General features: G+C 35.4%; 1 long non-coding RNA gene and 1 pseudogene across 1 annotated transcript; both read left to right on the top strand.

The window, feature by feature from the left end:
• Positions 1 to 9,003: 9,003 nt before the first annotated feature.
• Positions 9,004 to 12,542, top strand: LOC147277186 (disease resistance protein RGA2-like; annotated as a pseudogene).
• A 2,791-nt stretch (positions 12,543 to 15,333) lies between these two features.
• LOC147277187 (uncharacterized) lies at positions 15,334 to 16,681 on the top strand. The gene is made up of 3 exons (XR_015124101.1): positions 15,334 to 15,445; positions 15,936 to 16,032; positions 16,509 to 16,681. It is a non-coding gene; the product is annotated as an uncharacterized LOC147277187 (long non-coding RNA).
• The last annotated feature ends 5,964 nt before the right edge of the window (positions 16,682 to 22,645 follow it).

The following is a 22,645-nucleotide window of genomic DNA, read 5'->3' on the forward strand; positions in this document are numbered from 1 at the left end:
ATGAAAGATCCCCCTACATCACAAGTACAATGAACAAGTGGCAGATATAATTCATTTGTTAATTCCTGCATTAGTTTCGTTTGAGTTCAAATCATGCATCCACATAGAATCCTACATGCCTAGTTCACTAGTAATATCATCAATATCCAAGTATTCTGCACATTTATTCATTAATTAATTAATTTTTTTTTTTTGTTGTCTAAGAGGCTTTGACTTGGAACCCATTTGTTTGCTTTTTCTAAAACGTTCTGACATGATCCTACAGAACAATATTGGTGTTAGTGAATAGTAAAAGGTCTGCAAAACATATATTGTTGAGAAACGGCGTGAAAAGGCTAAGAAAACGAGAACCACAGGAGGATCCAAACGACAATGTTCATAAACCCCACATAAGATATTTGATTAATAATGTCATATAACTAGAGAGATTTTGGAAGAAATAAATTAAGAAAAAATGGGTGGGTGGAATAATAGTTAATGGGGTGGGAAAAATGTTTTTTTGGTGGATGTTTAAGTTGGTATATCAAATTGTATTATAGGATTAATATTGAGTGTGAAGAGTGCATTTATATATATTTTTTAAATTTAATAATGAGTGTAAAAATAAAGTGGGTGAGAAAATAGGACAATAGGTGAAAATATAACTACTTTTAATCAAATTTTAATAGTTTTACAGCAAAACAATAAGAAGTAAATTACTCTAAAGTCTATTTTATAGCCCTTAAAGATAAACAAAATCATAAAAAAAGTTGCAATAATAAATAGGTCTACTTTGTACAAATAAAGCTCATGTTATGTTTTTCTGTGTTTTTTACGCCGAGTGCTCGGTGAGATTTAAAAAAAAAAAAAAACTAAACAAATTGCCATTGTCAAACTGGACCCAACCTAACCGGACTTCGCCCACCCCATTGTAAAGTGCTAGACATTGTAGACCCCTATTTTTATGAGTCTTGTCTCTACAATTGAAAAAAATTATTATGTATAACTGCAACACAACTACGTGGCATAATCAATCCACGTGGCATAATATGGGTGGTTGATAGGTCACTGAGTTTGAATAAGTGTTGGTACTCCTACCTTCATGGAATTCATAGGTAGCCCAACATTATTTATGCATGATTAATGCTGTGACCACAAGTTACCCATACAATTTGAACATTAGTAAAGCGTGAATACTAGCTGCTGGAGCATGGCCTAAGTCCCAGCTTAATATGGTCGTGGTAATCATATATAAAAAGCCATCATGCTGTTGATGGCTAGTAATTGAGCAGATACAAGGATCTCGAGCGCGCATGATCAACAATAATAGGATGCAATTAAGATATAAATTATAATTCATTCGATTTTTAAGTGTACCCAAAAGAGGGTCAATTTATAGGAGCCAAAACATAAGAGATAAATACGAATTTAATCTTAAGATATATTATAAAATGTCCTAGATAATTATTTATGAAAGCCAAATAGTAATACGATAAACAGAAATTATGTACTGGTAGGAGGAGATGGAGATTTTGCAACTGGGTTAGCAGGTTGTTGTGACGTCACAGTGGTTCCTCTTAGCAACGTGGGCTCCACCGACTTAGCAAGCTGTCCGGATCATTAGAAACCTTGGTAGGGATCTGAGCAGAGCTTTGTTCAGAATCTCCCAGAGCTTCTTTAAGGAGCTTCTTAAAAAGTTGCATATTCACCCAAGCCTCGGCTCTGGCCTCACGGTTGATAGCCTTGCATTCGGCCTCACCCATTCTTATAAAAATTATTGGGTGTAATTGATACACCGTGTAACTACACCGTCATGTGGTGTAACCAATCCAACATATAAGGGTATTGTTGGACAACATGTTTATCTTTGTAGAGTATAATATTAATAATATTCACATATATTTTGATACATATATTAATTATAGAGTCCATTAATTATAAAGTACTAACAAAGCAAAATATTAACCAAAACCACTCAATCTATTTTTATTAATTTGCGGACACTATCTACCAGCTCCCCAAAATATAACATGCGGACACCTTCCAAAAGAAACGCATCACAACCAAACTAACTATACAAACAGTCCAAAACTGATCTTCTTCTTTTTTTTGCCAAATCGATCTATTTCTTCAACTTTACCAAATCGACAATTGTTCATCTTCACTCACAAGCATCGTTCTGCAACTGCAAGCCTGCAACTAAAAAAAAAAACTGCAGTTTCAGTTCACTTTGCAGTTTCACTTGCAGTTAGTAACTGCAACTGCAAGCCTGCAGCTCTAATAAACTACAGTTTCAGTTCACTTGCAGTTTCACTTACACTGCAACTGCAAGCTTACAACTCAAATAAACTGCAGTTTCAGTTCATTTGTAGTTTCTGAAACTGCAGTTGCAACTCAAATAAACTGCAGTAACTGCAACACCAATAAACTGCAGTTTCAGTTCACTTGCAATGTTCCATAAATTGCAGTTTCAGAAATTGAGCTTAAAAAAGAATCAAGAACCTTCTACTGATAAGAAATCAAAGTAGGAGTCTACGTACCACAAGCTGTAATCATGCCCAATCAAGGAGAAGTCGGAGTGGTCAGAGCAGATCTAGAAGGCTTCGATCAAGCTCGGAGCAGATCCATTAGAAGGCTTCGATCAAACACAGAGAGAGAGAGAGAGAGAGAGAGAGAGAGAGGAAGCCGGCGGCATTACTCCCCTTTCTCGCATCAATTTGCTGCAGGTGGCGGCCAGCCGGTAGCGGGGAGGGTGGGTTAAGTCGGCGCCGGTGTAGGGAGCACACCGGTGGTCGCCATTCGTTGGGGGAAGGCCAGAGCAAGAAGCTTCGGTGTGGAGCAGTGTGGATCGCGAGAGAGAGAGAGAGAGAGAGAGAGAGAAAAAAAAAAGAAAAAAAAAACATATTTTTTTAATAACATATCTTTTTAATATCATAACTTACAAATGTGATCTTATTGTTAAATTTGAACAATAGGTATAGTAGAGGTTAAATAAAATGCTTATCATGTATCCTAGAGTAATTAATTCTTAATTATACCACGTAGTCATATATCGATTACATAGAATAACTTCTCCTCATCTTGATACCCATGTTGCACAACAGCTCATGCTAAAAAATAAAGCAAACAATTTATAAGATGTATGTGGATGTGGGAACCCTAAAATTCAGCCGTTAGATTCAGTTTGTGGCTAAGATTAATACATGTAGCAACTAGGACTTTATATAGACTTACATTCCAAACTCTACTAGGAAACATAATAAAAAATCCTGATTAATACAGAAACACATAAAAGGGAAATCATGTTTAATATATCTAATTGGAAATTAGTTTGACCCTAACCTTATCCAGCAAATCGACTATACAATTTCAAATGAGATTTTGTATTGTAACTCCTTTTCTTGTGTGTGTAGTAGAAGAGTGAATAATGAGTGAAGTGAATTGTGTCCTATGTGCAATTTGGTGTGAGTCGCTGTAGTATATTATATGTGTCAAGATTACCCCCCCAAAAAAAAATAAAAGTCTGATGCAGAGAAGTTTTATATGTGTTCAACGCTGCCATATATAGGGTTGAAATTCTGTTCTGAATATATATGCATGATTTGGATTAATTTCCTATTTAGGGGTGTGGATGGTTTTGAATTTACATTGGTCATTTTTTGAAGACATTATTCATCCAATCTAATAATTGATGGTTTGATATAGCCAATCCAGAATAGTCATAAGGACCAACCCTACAGCCTATATGAATTGGTTTGGATTGGTTTACTAAATAAGAAAATAAGTATAGCTTCAAGCCTATTAGAACAACAAAATTCATTATTCTAGAATGGACTTAAACTACATGATGCTATTTTTTCTAATTTTATAATTGTTTGTAATGGGGCTAAAAATTAAAACAATCTGGACATTCTAGTGCCTCAATGATGGGACCCAATGCATAAGTGAGGAATGCAGTCTTTTTAGCTTTGGCAGCAATAGCTTGGTAGTATTTTCAATGCATTAAACTGGTTTTTATGTTTTGAATTTTTAGGCTTGAGGTTAAAATATGACATAATAATTTTCATTTTGACCGGGTTCTTTTTCTTTAGTCTGTTGGTATCTTTGGAGAGGTCACTGGAGAAACTTGATGAGGTCAGAAGAAAGAAGCTTTCTGAAATGATTATGGGTTCTGAAGGTGGTACATCCACTAGTGCGAGCTCAGGTTTCTGTTCTTTTTTGGCACTCGTAGTGACTATATATATCTCTTGTTTTAGAATTCAAATTTGTTCAATGTGATTTTTTCTCACTTTGTTTATATACTTCATGATAGGACAACTACAATCCAAATTAAGCTCTGGTGTGACTGCAACTTCTCTGGAGGTGGGTTTCGTCTTGCCTTTCAGTTTAGAGTTCAAGCTTCTGCAGTCTATGCTTATAGCTTATGGTGCACATTATACTTCTGCTGTCAAATTTTGTCAGTTGTCATTACTATTTACTAGTTAATTTGGATGCCATAGGCCCATACTATGTTTTGGTCTTGAGGGTGTTTAGGTTGACTTAACTTTATGCAGACTTCAGATGGTTAGTTTGTTCAAAAGTCAGCTGCAAGTGTGCTTAGTGGGAAGAGGCCTGTTCAGCCAGCTGTGATTTTTCTTTAGCTCTTGTTGGACGGTGGCAGCCAAGCAACACTTGGTGTGGTTCAATTTAATTCATCTGGTAACCATAGCTAGCTAGGTAGCTATAGATGGGTGGTGCAGCCTTATTTGAAAGCAAGGAAGCAATCTTCAGATTGCACATTAAGGCACTGCTGAAATTGCATTAGTAGTGCAGGAGACATTGAACTAAAAATAAGGAAGACATTGACTTGACATTACAAGTGTCATGATATACACAAATTTGCCATTGAGTTCAAGTGCCTATAAATATGCATTAGTTCAATGCATTGAGGCAATCCGAAAAATCATTCTCTACAAGCTATAGAGAGCTCTTTACGGGTATTTGAGAGGGTATGTTGAGAGGGGTGTACAAGGGATTAAGGGCTCAGGTTTGGAATATTAATTAAACACGAGTGGTTCTAGCTTGTACTGTTATTCTCAATATTTTTCAATAGTAAAGAAAGACGAGAATATGTACGCCCCATGGACTTACCTCAAGTTAAGAGGGAGCCACCACTACAAGAAAAACTATTTTAGGCGATGGCCTATTTCGTTGCCTAAAGTGGTTTTAGGCGACAAAAATTACCATCGTCGCTTCAACCAACATTTGGGCAACGAACATGTTGCGTTGCCCAACGTTATGCGCCAAAATGGCCTTGGAGGCATCTTTGGGCGATGACTAAACATTTGTGTCGCCTAATATTTCTTGGAGCGACGCACAATTTCATCGCCCAAAGATCCTTTGGGCGACGAAAAGAACATGGCGTCGCCTTATGGTTCTTTGGGTGACGAAATGGTACGTCGCCTAAAGAGGAAAAATTGTCATATTTTGTTCTTTTAGGTGACAAACCCTTCGTTCCTTAAACCATAGTTAGGCACCAAAACCAACGTTTCGTTGCCTAAGGGTTCTCTGGGCGGCGAAAAAGATTCGTCACCCAAAGGTTTCATTTTTGCATGCATTTTTATGTATGTATAACCATACATCTCTATTGTGTTTCCAATTATTGAAATGATAAGGTTAATTTCAATGAAAGAATTTATAGAATTATACTTTTCAAGTGTTAAAACCATTCATTTATATGTAAAATGTCACATCTCGATTGTGTTTTCAAATATCCAAACCGTTCATTTCTTAGTTTCTCACTCAAAGATTATCTCTCCAAAAAATTAAATTAATCGGAAATGTAGAAGTTAGATATTGGAACTCGAACGTATGAACGATCATGGATTGCTAATTAAAATGTTCTTAGGCAACAAAAGTATTGTTTGGGCGACGAATGAACCATCACCTTAAGAAGTAAAAAATTGGCGGGATGGAATGGCGTCCTAATATTTTGCCATTTTAGGCGACAAAACCCTTCATCGCTTAAACCACATTTAGGCGATAAACCTATACCTTCGTTGCTTAAATTGATTTGGGCGACGAAGGGATTTGTCACCTAAGTGCATTGGGATTTATAATCCCTTTTCCCTTTTTCTTTTCTGGTTTGTGTGAAAATCTCTCTCTCGATCTCTCAGCTCTCTCAATCTCTCATCTATAATCCCTTGGGCTGGCCTCCTCTTTCATCTCTCTAATCTCCCTCCTCTCTTTCTCCCCCATCTTTGTGATCTCCCTCATGTCTTGCATATTCACCCAAGCCTCGGCTTTGGCCTCACGGTTGATATCCTCGCACTCGGCCTCACTCATCTTGGTACCCATGTTGGACAACAACTCATGCCAAAAAATAAAGGAAACAATTTATGGCGACTAGGCCTTTAGTTTATATAGGCTTACATTAATTCCAAACTATACTAGGAAATATAATGAAAAATTCTGATTAATACAGAACATAAAAGGGAAATTATGTTTTATCCTAATTGGAAAAGGGAAATCAAAAAAGACAATTCGGTTCATGTTGGATCGACGGTGAGGGATCACCGATGTTGGACTGGTCAGAAGCCCGACAGTGAGGAGCGAAAAGAGTAGGGCCACCCGAAAATCAAAAAGCTCACCCAACCCACCTAACCCAGTAGCTCCACCCCTTTGGCTTCCGTCAACAAAGGCCTTTGTTAGACAACCACTAAATTGTGTCGGGTTCTCTAACAAAGGCCATATAACATTTTCAATCCAAGCAATTTGGGCCACATTTTTTGTACTTATAGTTTTAGTTGTATCAATTTTGTCCTAATAGTTTTCTAATTGTTGCAATTTGAGGACACATACTTAATTTCATCAACTTTGTTCGACGAAAAGAGCACGTGAAGCACATGTGTGAGGGTATTTTGGGTTTTTGAGTGGTTTAGCTTAATTATCACTATCTAAATTAAATACTCTAAATTATGATGTCACATACTATTTTTGTTGATCAAATTGACGGAATTAAGCATGTGTCCTTAAATTATTACAATTAGGAAACTACATGGACAAATGACAATTGAAACTATAAGAATCAAAGTGAAACTTGACCCAAACTACAAGACCGAAAACGTAATTTAGCCTCTAATAAATATATATGTAATAGGTACCCTTATCCCATCAGAGTCATATGCTGGTTTTTTTAGCTTGTCTAGTTGGCAACACTAATCTCAAGGCTCCTTGGTAAATTGTTACCATGAAACATCTATATACAAGTATAAACAGAATCTTGAATCATAAATCCACAATTCCCATCGATCCATTAGACTTTACATATTGTTACATTGTGTCTGAAATTTTTAGTATGGTTTAATTTCATATTTTGAAAAGAATAATATAATAGGATTACTGGATTAGGTTAGGAAACTGCCTGTTTGGTTATTCCTTACTCCCCCAAGAATCTGGTTTAGAATTCTGTATATTGATATTAGTCAAAAGGTTTTGGTAGGCCTAAGCTCAAAACATGCAGTTCGGAATTCTGGTGAGCATTTTCGTATCTCCATGTGAATTTTCTAATAGTCATTGTCTGTGGATGTAGTTCTTAGGCTTAGTTTGAGATTGCTATGAGAAAAAACAGTTGTGAAATAAAGCAACTGTGAAGTAAAGCAGTTGACTGTTTGGTAAACTATATTTTCAAAAGTGCTGTGAGTACAAAAAGCAGTATGAAAGTGTTTGGTAAAATTGTAATGTAAAACTGCTGTGGTTATTTATAATTACTAAAATGAGGGTATTATGGGTAAAATAAAATTTTCATTGTTGCTGTGATTCACTGTAGTTTTTAAAAGCATCTACAAACTTGCTTTCTATTTTTGCTGTGGAGAGTTAAGAATTGTGAGGCAAAACACTTTTTCATTTTTTTACCAAACACCAAAACTGCTGTGGGTGTTTGAGAATTGTCATCTACATCAACTTTTAGGTCCTCTACAACAATTCCAAACAGAGTCTAATGAGACAGAGACACATTGTTATTGATGATGACATTTGCATTCTGCATGTAACTGTTTTGTCTTGAGTAATGGTCAACCTCCAGTTAAAATGGGCTGGCGCTTTGGAGACATCCCAGGTCCAATAAAGTTGGAGTAGATAAGACAACTACATTATGGGATATAGGGAAACATATGGCATATCCTCACGAATAAATCTTCTATGGGGCATGCCCCAGTGAGACATGTCTCACATGAGGTGGGACCCATATGATTGTGGGTCCCACCTCATGTGAGACATGCCTCACTGGAGCACGCCCCACTGAAGACTCGCTCATATCCTCACCTATGTTCCTAGTCACTGTACAATATTTTTTTTAGGTTGCTCCTTTTGGCTCATATTTGAATCTGCCCCATAATTATGGTATTTTCTGATTTTCCTCTGTGATGCATAGATTCTCTATCCAGAACATGCCATCAAAACCACAGAATTACATAGATTCAAATGCCATAATTGCTTCTATAAGCTAATAAAGGCATTAACCCAATTAGTAAGGTCATGGAAAAACATCTACTTTAAAATTGTTAAGCATACTGTGATGCATGATGACTGAGATGTGAATGTGATTCATATACTAAAATTGTTAAGCATACTGGAATACAGATAAGAAATGAAACGATGTCAATTTTTTCAATCCAAATGAGAAAATGGTGATTATGGATTGAGGAAATTGGAGTAAATTACTGACTGAGTCCCTTGATGTTTATATAATGGAAATAATAACTAGTTCTTGATCAGAAGACTCTTAATTATGAACGATGTTACCATACCAAACAGCAGTTCTGCTGCAAGAATACATGTGAACAGAGACCTAATTTATTCGATGAAGTAAACAACATATAAAATAGAGTATAGGGCAAAATGGAATCTTAACTTCTTTTGTTTGTTAGTGATATATATATGTTCAAACAAGAATACTTATCATGAGAAACTATACATTCCCTCCTTCCCTTCATTCACTGGTTTGGCTCTTTACTTCTACCAACTAGAACACAAGATATGCTCCATATGGCAGATGTAGCCTTGTCCCCGCTTCTGCAGGTTGTCTTCGACAGACTGGCTTCCCCAATCCTAGGAACGCTTCAAAATCTCTGTGGTCTTGAGAAGAATTTTCAGAAGCTACAACAGTCATTGCCGATGATCCAAGCTTTACTTGAAGATGCAGAAGAGCGGCAAGTGACTGATAAGTTTGTGCAAATGTGGCTGTCGAAGCTCAAAGATGCAGCTTATGATTCAGATGACTTGTTGGACGAGCTTGAAGCAGAAGTCACACGGTGTGAAAGTTGCGGCAGCATTTGTAATCAGGTAACCAGGCTCTTGCCTTTCGAACCATCCAGACGTCTATTTGATATTGCTCATGAGCTTGAAAAGATGCTTATATTGTTAGATAAGATAACTGTGGAAGGACTAAGCTTCAATTTCAAGGAAAAGGTTCAAGGTAGGAGGAGTTCTGAAAGTTCAGCTCGAATGAGGGAAACTGGTTTTATTGTGATTGAATCAGAGGTCTATGGAAGAGCAAAAGACAGAAAATATTTTAAAGCTTTTGTTACCAGCTGACTGCCATGGGAAAACCATAGGTGATGTTTCAATCATTCCTATAGTTGGTATTGGAGGCCTTGGCAAGACAACACTTGCTCAACTAGTCTACAATGATGCTGCTTTGAAGGAGTACTTTGATGTGAAAATATGGGTGTGTGTGTCTCATGATTTTGATGTTAAGAAACTGATTAAAGCAATCATAGAATCAGCAACCAGGAGGAGATGTGAATTCTTAGAGATGGCTATACTTCAGTCTCAGCTGCAGGAAACTCTATGTGGGAAGAGGTATCTTCTTGTTTTGGATGACATGTGGAATGAAGATCAAGATGAATGGGGTGTATTTGGAGCTTTGTTTAGAGGTTCTGTTGAAGGAAGCAAAATACTAGTCACTACCCGTAGTGACAAAGTAGCATCAATAGTGGGAACAACTTCACCATATCATCTGGAGGGCTTGCCGGAAGAGGACTGTTTGGCTTTGTTCACGAAGCGTGCTTTTGGTGTGGGAGAAGAAGAAAATCATCCTAATCTGTTGCTCATTGGGAGACAAATCATTAAGAAATGTGGAGGTGTACCACTAGCAGCACAAACTCTGGGAAGTCTATTGCGCTTTAAAAGAGACAAGAGGGACTGGTTGTTTGTGCAAGAAAGTGAACTTTGCAGATTGGATGAGTTCCAAAATGGAATTTTACCAACTCTTAGGTTGAGTTATAAACAATTGCCGCCGCATCTTAAGCGTTGCTTTGCATACTGTTCATTGTTTCCCAAGAATTATGATATCAAGAAGGAAAAGTTAATCCAACTTTGGATGGCTGAAGGATTGATTATGAGCCATGGAGGACTTAGGCCTTTAGAAGACATTGGAAATGATTATTTCAATGATTTATTGTGGATGTCCTTCTTTCAAAAAGTTCAGAATGGTGAAGTTGACAGTATGACAGTGTACAAAATGCACGGTCTCATTCATGATCTTTCTCAATGTGTAAGTGGAAATGAATTTGTGACACTAAAGTCTTCTCTTAAAACAAGTAATCTTTCACCGACTCGTCATGCATCAATACTTTGCAGTTTTGAGTCATCTAAGATTCCATCAGCCTTGATCCAAGCAACACGTCTCCGGACCTTGCTGTTGTTCTCACCCGGAGTCAGCTGTGGGGATCTTCCTTCCCTATTGCCTACTGATTTCACATATTTAAGAGTGCTAGACTTAAGTGGATCAGGAATCAAAGTACTGCAGAAATCAATAGGTGAATTCATGTGCTTGAGATACCTTGACCTCTCCAACACCTCAATTCAAGAACTCCCTGATACAATCTGCAACCTCTTTAATCTGCAGACACTGGACCTATCAGGCTGCTACCTCCTTGCAAAGCTGCCTGAAAGAATAGGGAGGTTGATTAGCCTAAGACACCTCAATATAACTGGGTGTGAAGGATTGACCCATATGCCAGATGGGATTGGAAAGTTGGTTGACCTTCAGACATTACCAATATATATAGTGGGAGTGGGTAGTGTGGCAAGCATAACAGAACTCAATTGCCTGAAGCTAAGGGGTGAGCTGAACATCAAATGCTTGGAGAATTTGAGAGATGCAAAAGAAGCAAAGCATGCTAAGCTAAAAGAGAAGAAGGACCTTCACACATTGGGATTATCTTGGGGAAATAACAAGGGCTTGAAGATGAATTCAGCTGCAGGAACCAGTTCAGCACAGGTGGAAGACACCGAAGATTTATCATCACCGGGACATGACAGTGATGCTGGATGTGGAGATGTAGAAGATATTCTTGAATGCCTTGAACCCCACCCGAACTTAAGAAAACTCTTTCTCAAAGGGTTCCCGGGAATCAAGATTCCGAACTGGATCCTTCCAAACTTGATTGTTGTTGTGTTGATCAACTGCAAAAGATGTGAAAAGTTACCCACCCTTGGGCACCTTCCACTTCTCAAGACTCTATTTGCAGGGAATGGACAATGTCAAGGAAATATCCAGAGAATTCTATGGTGAGGGCACCCAGAAACCATTTGCATCTCTTGAAGAACTAACCCTGAGAGAATTTCCAAAATTGGGAGCATGGTCTGGCATACAAGACAGAGAAGCATTTGCTTTCCTGACAAAATTAGTTCTAAACAAATGTCCAAATCTGATATCTGCACCATTCTTTCCATCACTCCAACACGTCGAGCTTCAGGATTGCCACACAATGATCCTCAACTCCATGGAAAATCTGAGCTCACTTTCAAATCTTGTAATTGACACATTTCCAGTGATGGAGTCCCTATCAGGGGAGATTCTGAAAAACAATAACTTTCTGACTTGTCTGAAGATTAGCTCATGCAAAAATATTCAGTTTCTGCCTTCGGAACTGGAAGAACTCGCTGCTCTGAAGTCACTGACCATAAGTTGGTGTGAGAAGCTGTCCTATTTGCCTCAAGGATTGCAAAACTTGAAATCCTTGGAGACCTTGGAGATCAGTGAATGCCATGGTCTTGACTCTTTGCCGGACGGTATAGGAGGTTTGATCTCCCTGAAAGTTTTATCCATTGAGAATTGTGATAATCTGACTTCTTTGTCAAATGGACTACAAAACCTCAATGCCCTCGAGCACTTTACCATCATGTACTGCCCAAAACTAACTTGTTTTCAAGAAAATTTTCACAATCTTTTGGCCCTTCGGAGTCTTACCATTTTGTGTTGTCCTGAGCTTGTTTCTCTTCCAAAGGGGCTGCAACATGTCACTACTCTGCAAACTTTGGAAATCCGTTGCTGTCCTAATTTGAAGAACTTTCCTGAACTCATTAGTAATTGTTCTTCACTTCGATCATTGGCCATTTCTGACTGCCATAGTTTGACTTCACTTCCAGAAGGACTGCACCATATCAGTACACTGCAGCATCTGTCCATTCAAGGTTGTCCTACTCTGGAGCAGAAAGTGGAAGAAGAAGAGAGGGAGGGCAAATGGCAGAAGATGGCTCACCGTTCACACACTTACAGTTCACGATTCGGGAATTAACTTTCTGCAGGAAACTGTTCAGGTCTAAACAAAAACTTTAATAGATTATTGCTCTAAGTTCTGTGACACCTACTTTCACTTGTGTTTCTGAAATGCTATTTTCAAATTGGTTATATGTAAACAAACTTCATGGCAACACATTGTACTTCCTATGGATTTCTTACCTATATCCACTCTGTATTACCAACAGCCTTCGCAGCGTTGAGACTGTTAAACAGGATGCTCCTAATTATTCTGTAATTACATTTTTACTTCAAGAAGTTGTAATGTTGCTGTAATTATATCAACTATCTGTTTCGCAGGTTTTATTTCATAGAAGACTCCAAAAATTGGAAAGTAAAGTAGTAATGGTTCCAACCATTGTCACCATACATCTAGTTAAACAGTTATGTGTTTCCAACAAATATTGAACTCTTAGAGAACCCAAGAAGATTATATGGGATATCTTACTTGACTTGTTTTTGGCATAACACTCTTGATGAAACAATTGTTGGTTTTTAAAATCCATCAGCTACATGAAGCACCATGCTTTGCTAAACATTTATGTACAAAATCTAGGCAATCTTTTTCTTCTTGTTTCTTGGTAAAACTTGTACCAACTGAAGATTACTTTGGAAGATTAGAGTAATTTCGAATAAGACTTTAAGGCTAGCTTAGCTGAGGATTCAGGGGTAACAAATTTTGTATTATATATGGATAGAGATGTCAGCCTTGCAGTAATTTCTGGTATTGTTGAAGAAAATGGGTTTTGTTTGCCGGATTCAGTTGTCTACCAAGAGTTATGGTTGAGAATATTAGGAGGAAAACAATGAAATATGACCAGAACCTTGTCAGAGACCCAAATATATAGGTGTTCCACGTACACGTTTTATGCATAAAAGATATTGTAGCTATTTGCTGCATAGTTCATGACTAATATACTATGTCGTTTAAACTGTAATGACATAATATACTATATTGTCATTCAAATCAAAAAGCGTCCTTGCTTCTTCAATCCTGCCACATTGTGCCAAAGCTGTTAAAACTGTATGCCCAGAAACCACACTCCTCTCGGGCATCCTCTCAAACAAGTCCAAAGCCAGATCAACCCGACCATTCCTTGCATACCCATCAATCATGGTGTTCCAGGAAACCACATGCTTCACCGGCATTTCATAAAACAACTGCTCTTCATCCTGAAACCGTTTCAACCTTATATACCCAGTGATCAACGTCATCCATGTGACGACGTCTTTTTCACGCATTTCATTGAACACTTGGCGTGCTTCACCAATTTTACCATCTTTACTAAGTTTAGTAATCAGCGAGTTGGATTGTGCTACATTAGAATTGGCACTATAATCTCTATCAGGTGATGTGATTCTGGGCGTCACCGTGTAGTTCATGGAGTGGTATACAAGTTTGAGATTACCTAGCATAGGGAGGATAGGTAATCTAGCTCTGTTTCTAACATGTACCATAGTAATTGGTAATCGTTAACATTGGACCTCTGTTTGGTTCGCATCAACTCCAGAGGCTATCGGATCTGAATAAAGGGACGGACCCAAGATTATTTTCAGCATAATTTCATCTCTACTTTTGACATTTTCACTCCTAATTGTTACCAGCCTATTGTGCATATAACTCTCTAACTTTTTCTATAAACATATAAAATTATTCCTATCATATTTTAACTTCATCCTTTACCGTTTATTTTATATCACATTACTTCCTAAAACTAGCAAGTTTAGTTTGTCTAAGAGGGATTAGGGTTTATTTTGTATCTATCATTAAATACTTATCCCATTACCTAGCAAGTCTAGTTTCACTAGACTAGTAGGCTCGGCCGAGCCAACACCGATCACCGATCATTTGATAGGGACCTAGGGCCAAGATATTAATTAGTAACCATAGTGTCCAAGTTTTAAGGGCTAGAGTAATATACTTTCTTGCGTCCACTAAAGTGATGATCATCTTAATCGTGGTTGACAAATAATTAATTAATCACTAAATAAATGAAGTTTGAAGTGATAAATTCAAATTTGAATAAATAAATCACTATTTTGACATTTAATGAGTAAACTTTAGTAACTCAATATTATTTTAAGAATTAATTACCAACTAGTTATTAATATAGTAGTACTTTTTTCTACAATGTTGGATAAGTCTAAAGTTCAAAACTCTCATCTCTAAATAAAAATATTCTAGTGATTGCATTTAGAACCTCAACATTATTATAGTGATTGAATTAGGATTATGTAATTACTTTACAATGGGAAGTGAATATAGTGCAAAGCAAAAGTAGTGTGGTAAGCTTCCACATATGCACCAAATTTGCGCACGAACTACCAAAGCAATTGCCAAATATTCTTGTGAGCTTAATACACAAGCTTTGACTTCATGCACAGAACTCAGAAGTCCCACCATTCAAGGAATCTTGCAATTAAAGAAATTAAATGAAAGTTTCGAACAAAAAGAAACAAAAAGTTACATTCCATCTTCATCATGTCACCTATATATGAAAGAGAGAGTCTAAACTTTTAAGATAATCTTGTCACTGATATATGCCTTCCTTCTTCTAGAATCTACCAATCACAACACTCCAATTAAATTGCTGCAGTAAATTAAACTCATCAGGCTCAAAGTCAATATTAATGAATTTAATTGAAAGGACATTGTTTCTGCCTTTCTGGAGCCTTCTACTTGAAGTACCTTCTCCACACATCATATAGATTCTCCAACTTTCTTTTCATGCATGTATATATATATATATATATATATATATATGAATACCAGAGCCTAAACCATAAATCCCAATCTCATTGTCTTGACAATAAATCTCTCTCTCTGGTGTTTCTGATAAATTGATTTGTGTTGTAGAGATATGAGTGAGCCCAAGTATGGTTACCCTTACCCACCTCAAGGTAACACTTCTTATTTTAACCTTATAATTTCCAAAAATTAACTATATCTGTATTAATTGCATGCATTTAATTTTAGTTTGTCTTTGTAATTCTGATCTATTCTTTATTAGTATATGGTTAGTTGAACCCTTTCCTTGCTGATCGATCAGATGTTTTGCTTTGTGTGTGTGTGTGGAATTTGAAGAATATGCGTGTTTCTCTGATAGATAAGTAACAGTTCTCCCCAACCAAATTTACTGCATCTATATATGGTTTCCTATATAGTATTTTTATGTTTGGACTTCTATTAATAATTACATGATGTTACAAAAATAATTATAGATAGGAGGAATATATCTTGATGTAATTAGCAAGTGGGAAATGAAAGGCATTTATTAGTCCCTCTAGCTGATAAATTCTCTGCAATGATTAACTAATTGTGGTTTGAGGAATATGATCAGCTTGCTCAAATATTAATGAAATTATATATTTATTTAAATCATGATCCCAGGACCTTATCAAGGGCCTCCTGTGATGGCTCCTCCACAATATTATGCTGCTCCACCACCACCACCACCAAAAAGAGAACCAGGTTTCTTTGAAGGATGGTATGTGCTATATGTATAAATCTTCCTTTATTCCATTCTTTTTCTTGCCAGGCCTTAATTTATTTGCTTTGCTCTAGTACTTGTTTCCTCATCTGCAAGCAATCATAATTAAATATGATTACTTGTAGCAATTAATTAATGTCATTTTTATACATACGTACTTATATACAAGGTAATGTCCTCTGGTCGAACAGTTTATATACTATTATGTTGCAGACTGTAAATATAAATTACACATTTTGTTAAGAGTCAGTTTAATTAGTAAAATATAAATTGGATTAGTTATGTTGTTAAACTATTTTCCAAGAAGATCGACATTATTCTTTATATATATAAACATTATGCATCCACATGTTTTCATAAATTCATATATATGCAGTTGTATGTGGATGAATGTGCATAGAGCAATATATATGCGGTATTTTGATTTTAAAGAACAATGATGTAAACAGTTTGTTGTTTGACTAACTATGCAGCCTTGCAGCGTTATGTTGCTGTTGTCTGTTGGATGAGTGTTGCTGCGACCCCTCCATTATATTTGTTACCTGATCATAACTATGACTTAATTAATTTCTAGCTGTACAAATTAAAGGGACTATGTATTCTTTTTGGTTGATGTTTTCATATATATACAAATTGTATTACTAGTGATGCAGTACTACTCCATCAAAAAAAACACACACACACACATATGTATGTATTAATGTATGTACAATTGTACAAATGACATCTTCATTAGCCAACTGTTCCACCTTGCATCCCCCTCATACGGTGAATTACACCGAACTGAAGCTAGGGTTAAACAGTAAAATAGCAATGCAAAAAAAAAAAAAAAAATCAAAACCCAATCCCGTTGAAAAAAAATAGAAAATCAGATCACGTTATCTTTCAATCAATTCACACTACCAACTATTGCACCATAAAAAGAAGACTCTTGATCAAAGTCTAATAATTTTGGGATCAGCATTAAGATTGAAAATATTGAAACCGTCTCATTTTGTGCCGTTCCGTCTCGGTAAGTCCCATCTAAAAAAAAAATTTCCCACATCCCTTCCCGTTCTTAAATATTTGAAAATCATCTTGTTTCATACCGTTTCGAAATAATTTTATTTATTATTTTGAATTTTAAAACTCTTTCTCTCTCTCTAACCTCAAGCCCGCGCGCGACCCAGCCCAACCACCCATCTCGTCGTCCGACCACTTTCCTAGCGACCCAAGGCCACCGGAGTGACTCCCTCCCACTGGCCATCACTTCTCGTCCCTCTCCCTTGCCGGCTGACCACCAACTGCAGCAAATCGAGGCTGAAAAGCCCAGCCCACCGCCGGTTTGAAAATGGTACCGACCCATCCCGAACCATATGGTATGGGTTTGACACGGTACCATTTCTGAAAAATGGTCATCCCGTCATGATCAAACATTTCGGTCTTGGGAATGGGATGAGGTCAATCCCGACCCATCCCATCCCATCCCATCCCATCCCATCCCATGCCCACCCATATCTAATATGATAAAATTGCAACTTATAGTCAATTTCATTTTCTTCAATGTTTTAAAATACAAATTCTTTAATCTCGTAACCTCACCCACACCATGACACCACCACATTGCCTTTTGGATGAGGAGAGGAAAAAAAAGAATGAAACTTTCATTAAGAATTAAAGGATTAAATATGATTAGAGGGTTTTTTAGAAGAAAAATACGGGGAACAAGTATATATTTAGATATGTTTTGGAATAGAAGTCTGGCCTTTTAAACATAGAGTGCAAATTACAACTTCTGTAAAGCATAAACTACAATGGTCTCTCTATAAATTCTCAAACACTCCTGAAAATCTCACTAATATTCCAACACAGGCTAACTAGAGAAAAATAATGAAAGTGCCAATTTTGTTGTAGGGGTGGTAGCAATAATAGTGCTGCTAGGAACTGTAGAGGCAGAATTGTATGTGGTGGGAGACTGGGAGGCACCTTGGGTTGGGCTGAGCCTCCAAACTGTTTGGGATTGCCCATTTATCAGAATTGGGCGTCAAAACATATGTTTTTCATTGTTGGAGACATATTAGGTAAACTTCTCTAATTATAAGAAAATTAAGAAAAAAAATATTGAGTAGTTTGATTAATTTCATTTTGATTTTCTTAAGTTATGATGTTTCCTTAAAAAAAAATATATTTTTGCAATATTTGATGCTAGTTTTTGCTTATTTATATTGGATGTCCTTATTATTTGCACTATTGCAAAATCTAGCATATTGGGATTTAGCTAATTAAAATTAAAAAAAAGTCTGGATATATATATATATATATATATATATGCAAGTGTTCTATATTTTGTAATGGTCGAGTACTCGAGTGTTTCTAATCGTACCAACAGTTCTTGCTAGCTATGTCATGATTTTTGAGTTTTGACTTTATTATTAAAATAAATGATATATTTACATCTTTTTGTTGTGCCAACTTGTTGATCCATTGGGCTGAGTATTGGTATTGGGCTTCATTGGGTAAATAAATGATATATTTACATCTTTTTTTTTTGCTTCATTGATCCAAATTTTTGTCTTTTCATTCAATTTGGTCTATTTGGACAAAAAAATTAATTAAAAATTCTTATATTTTATAATATTAAATTTAATTAAAAAATTAAAAACTAAAATAACTAAAAGAAAAAATATATATATACCAAAATGCAGCACCCCTTACCCAAGTCCTGCCCCACCCTCCTTTAGCCAGCTTCAACATGCCAGCAGCCCATCTTACCGCTAGTGACTCTTATCCCTCTCTTTCTCTCACTTCCTCTATCTTTCCCTCTCTTTCTCTCTTGCCGCCGGTATACATGTGTCTTGTGTTGCATTGGATCTTTTGGGTTGTTGGATTTGATGCATGGTCTCAGATCTAATGGGTTTTACGTGATCTTGAACTTATGTGGATAAGAGTCCAGAGTTGTATAACTTACGTGATTTGGTGCAACAGGTGTTGGTTTTTATGTGAATTTGTGTAGATCTTTGCTCCTGAATATTATATTTTTAATTAATAGGGTTTTTTTTTTTAGTTTTAGAATATTATATTTTTTATTAATTTTTTTACACATGGTAGCTTACATAAGCAAAAAATAGGCTTACAATGGCCATGTAGGTGCCACATCACCAATCTTTTAAATACGAGAAATTTTTATTTATTTATTTTTGTTCAAGTGGATGAAATGACAAGAATGCCCGCCCCTGCCACGTCAACATTTTTAATAGTTTAGATGACAAAATGGACGAAAAAATGCAAAGTAAGACACGGAGAATAGTAGTAGGTGGTAAAGTAGGACACAGAGAATAGTTATAAGTGGTAAAGTGAGATAAATAAACATTTTGGTGATAAAGTGAAAATCAACTCAAACTTTAAGTGATAAAAACACAGCTACGCCTTTGAATTATAATCACTCTTTGTTGCTTTATTAGTCATCTGAATTAGCCTTCTTAGATACCATGTCATGAGGATACCATGTTGAATAAGTCATTTGAATTAGCCTTCTTGCATCACTCTTTTGTTGCTGTGTATTATCCTCGCTCTTTGTTGTGAGGATACCATGTCGTGTTGCTCTTGTGTTCTTGGATAATTCCCTTGGTGTTGTAAACTTGTCAATAAACTCTGTCTTCTCATATGGGGATCTTGAATGTGTACTGCTACTTAGTGATAGCAGACAGTTGAAATGAACGGTTGTTCTTTGTTCCTGGCTGGTCATCTTCTAGTATTCTATCGATGAATCTATATGAAATTTGTAGATGCTTGAAATTGTAATTTTCCAAGGGTCATTCTAATTTTTGCTGCTATTGCAAATGCAAAATATACGATTGCTCGAACTTATGTCATTTTTTTGATTTCCAAATTAAATACTCAACAATACCATATCTTGTTCTGAATATATCAGGTACAGGTTGCTGAGAAGGAAAATGATTTTGCAATGAATCTTGTTAGTTGATGATTTGAGGAACTTTCGATTGCATTTCTGTGTTCAAAAGGTCCATTTGTTTATGTATGATACATATAGTTCTAGTTAATTGGATAAAAGAGCCTAAAGAGGTCTCATTTATTTGATTTATTAATGTCTGCATGTTTGACATGATCTAATTGATTTGCCTCATTCCCAAATTAGAAGGTGAATTCGAATTTAGGTGTTTCATTTGGTAAGCCTCTCAAGAAATTCCAGTGGTGTACGCATAGATGTGAAAATTCCAGTGGTGTACGCATGGATGTGGAGATTTTACAATTTAAATGTATCAATCCACGTATTGGTATAATTAAAATGTGTCAAATTCATGCATTAGTACAACTAAAATGTACCAACCCGCTTGTTGTTACAATTAAAATGTACCAATCTACGTATTAGTATAATTTAAATGTACCAATCCACATATTGGTATAATTAAAATGTGTCAAATCTATTCATTGATACATCTAAAAGGTACTAACCTGCTTGTTGGTACAATTGAAATGTACTAATTTCTCAATTGGTACACATGAAATGTACCAAAAACTTAGGCCGAGCACTCGGACATTTATATATATATTTGGTATATATATACATATATTATACCTTAGATGTACCAATCTTATATTTGTGTGGATTTTAAAATTCAAATGTCATAAATTTTGGAATGCCATGATTTATCGGTTTAAAGTATATTAAATCATGGCATAAAAGGATATTTAATATCTTACGTGACATAAAAAGACTTGATTAAAAATCTTAAAACACTACCATTTAGTCTAATGATGGCGTATTCAATTAGGATTTTAAATGACTTTGGTGGAATTGAAAAGTCTTGTGGTATCCCTTGCAAAAAAAAAAAAAAAAAGTATTGTGATATTCAATCAAAATTTTTAGAGTTTATAAAAGTCTGATGATATTCAATCAAGATTTGTAAAAAATCTATAATATTCAATTAAGTGAGAGTCTATTCAGGGTGATATGGTATTTAAAAAGTCATTGACTTGATTAAATGATAGGCTTTAATAGACTTTCATAGACTTTGGAGTGTAAATTATGTTATGTTCAACTTAATAATTCTTTAATATTCTCCTGCAGATTTCAAATATTAAAAAACTCTTAAAAACGTGATATTTTTTTAAGAGTGACGCTAAACCCCCTAATCTTATTTCTTTACTCACCTCTTAATTTATTTTTTTTAATTACTATATCCTTTTATATTAATTTTCTTTTTGCTAGTCATCATATTTTGTTTTATTAAGAACAACATATAAAGGTGTTGTCATAGATTAGAGTGTTGCATTTTTATTTGTTCATGGAAGATCGCACATGGTTAGGGGTGTGTTTCGGCCGGATCGGATCGGAAATAGGGTGTTCCAATTCCAATCCAAAAAATTTTGGAATGAAATTTATGTTCCAATTTCCATTCCAAAAAATCGGAATTTCAACATCTCATTCCGATTCGGAATTTTCGGATTTCTCGGAATTTTCAGAATTTTTCGGAATATAACATTTTCGGAACTTTCGGATAAAATTTGAAATTTTCGAATAAAAAATCGGAATTTTCACATTTTCATAATATTTTTTAGAACATGTTTGGATTTTTTTTTAGAATAATGATGAAATTAACAAACAAACAAAAATTAAAAGACAATAGATTATGATGCATTTCAATATTTATATTAAAATGTAATTAAAATATATGTCCAATTTAAAAAGAAAATTCAAAATATTAATTTAAATAACATTTAGAACCATACCATCTCATGCATTACCATAAAAAAAATCTAGAAAAGAAGGAAAAAAAAAAAGATGCAATTTAGCAAGTTTTTCATTGCTAGATTATGTATGTTAAGAAATAAATTATGTATGATATATATTGTGTATGTTTAATGGTATATATTATATATTATAACACACATATTATATAAGAGAAATAAATGTCACTATGAATGTATAATAGGCTTAATAGCACATATCTTAGAGGTGGGAGATTAATCTTTGGAGCTCATCCAACATTGTTAGAATAAATGTCATTAGTAGATACATGTTACTCACATATATATATCATGTTTGAAATTTTGAAAATAATAAGCTTAAATATTTAGTAATTAGTAATTACAATTGGTGGGATATTCCAGTTGGAATAACTATAGAATTGCTCCATATCTTCAATTCTCCTCCCTAATAAAAAAAAAATAGTAATTACATGTACGGAAAATGTGGGTGCATGTTTGTGTTACCAACTTACCATTTATGTTATTATGATACACATATATTTATAATGTACATATGTTTATATTAATAGTATTAGTCATCTTTTTTAAAATATATGTTATATGTATCATACTAAATAAATGATAAAATATATAATATGGAATAAATTGGCATAATTTTGGAAATATTGGATCGGAATGCCTTCGGAACATTTCGGAATTTTTTGGATCGGAATCGGAATTTACATAAACATTCCAATTCCAATCCAATTTTTTTCGGAATTTTCGGATTTCGGCATTTTCGGATTCAGCAATTTCGGATTCGGAATAAAATTGGAAATTTTCGGATAGGAATCGGTCGGATTCGGATTTTCCAATCCAAATCACACCCCTACACATGGTAGAACTAGAGTTCAAAAATTGC

Source organism: Dryas octopetala, chromosome 8, assembly GCF_963921425.1.
Source record: "Dryas octopetala chromosome 8, drDryOcto1.1, whole genome shotgun sequence".
NCBI lineage: Eukaryota > Viridiplantae > Streptophyta > Magnoliopsida > Rosales > Rosaceae > Dryas > Dryas octopetala.